Raw genomic sequence first — 1,603 nt, forward strand, 5'->3', positions numbered from 1 at the left:
TTCAAGGCCTGGTGGAGGCCACCCCCTGTGAGGAGCCCCCCACGGGCACAGGGATATTGCCTCGCTCAGTCTTCTTGTCAACCAGCTCCTTTGGCACTCAAGTCCCCTTAAAGAGAAGCAGAGGCATTGTATGTGAGGAAGAACACGGAGTCTGGAGTCCAGAAGACCCAGGTTCAAGTCCTGCTGATTCTGCCTCAGTTTTCTACCTCACTAGCAGTTGCCAGGACCCTGTAAGAAGGTGAGGGAAGGACCACACAAGAAAGCAACGTCTGCATGGAGATCATCGAGCTCGCCTCCAAAAAATAGAAGCTTCCTAAAGTCTCAGTGTTTGTCTCATGTTTGTAGCCCCCTAGCATGACGTATGGCAAACAGCAGGCACTCAATGGAGAGAAAGAAGTCAGGGGAAGCAGTCAGAGCACCTGCCTGTCACCAAGCCAGTGAAGCCAAGGAAAGACAAGAAATCCATCCCAGCTCCAGGTAGGAGGTATCCACCTTCCTTGCCCCGAGCATTGAGGCTTCTCAAATGCCGTCTGTCCCTACCAGATGTCAGCTGGGCCTGTTTCTAGCAACAGACATCCAAGATCTCTCTTAGATAATTTGCTTGGTAAAAAATACAAGCCAGCCTCATTAAGAGGGATCTTCAAGAAGGCCCTTATTTACAGAACAGATTAGTCAAAAGTCAAACATGGCAAGTACATCAGAGCTCACCTAATGCACCCCCATTTTTTACAGATGGGCGTTATGGGAACAGAGATGGCAAGGAACTTGCCCAAGTCAAGCAGAAGGTCGTGGTGCACAGGCAGCCCTACAGCCGAGCTCCGAGTCCTCAGAGGAAGGGTCTGGGACCTTAGAACGATACCATTGGTCAGGATGGGCTAGGACAGGCTGCAGGTAACACACAAGCCCCAAGCCTCGGTGGCTTAGGACAGATATGTTCCATGCACCACACGTCCACTGAGGGTTGGTTACAGTTTGGCTCCATGTCGTCTTCACATTAGGACCCAGGTGGGTGGACGTGTGTCTACCTGGAATATGGCCAACATTGGGGTAGAGAGAGAAGACAAGGGGCCCACGTGTTGGCTCTTAAAGCATCTGCCCTGGTGACATGCACACCTTGACCCACCTTTCATTGACCAGAACAAGACCTGTGGCCACGCCTGAGTCCAACAGGTCTAAGATGCATAATCGTACCGTTGTCAGCGAGCACTGAATTGTTGGCAAGGGGATATCCAATCTACCAGAGATGCCCAAACAACTGCTGGTTATGTTGGGACAAAAGACAGAAATGTCCAGATGTACAAGGACTCATACGTGACAGCAAAAAATAATTCAAAGAACCACTCCAGACACATTAAATGTGTGCCAAGATAAGAACTCAGCAACAGGTATATAGGAAATGGATGAGTAATGAAGCTCGTAAAACACAGGGTTGGGCCAAAATCCTTTTTATAACGTTGACTGAAGTTTAATGTCACCACTAAAAGATTCTTGAGATAGAAGCATATGTGAAAAGAAGTTTTATCAAAAAAGATTATACAGGGCCGGCCTGTGGCTCACTCAGGAGAGTGCGATGCTGATAACACCAAGGCCACGGGTTCGGATC

Source organism: Galeopterus variegatus, unplaced genomic scaffold, assembly GCF_000696425.1.
Source record: "Galeopterus variegatus unplaced genomic scaffold, G_variegatus-3.0.2 Scaffold10941, whole genome shotgun sequence".
Classification (NCBI taxonomy): domain Eukaryota; kingdom Metazoa; phylum Chordata; class Mammalia; order Dermoptera; family Cynocephalidae; genus Galeopterus; species Galeopterus variegatus.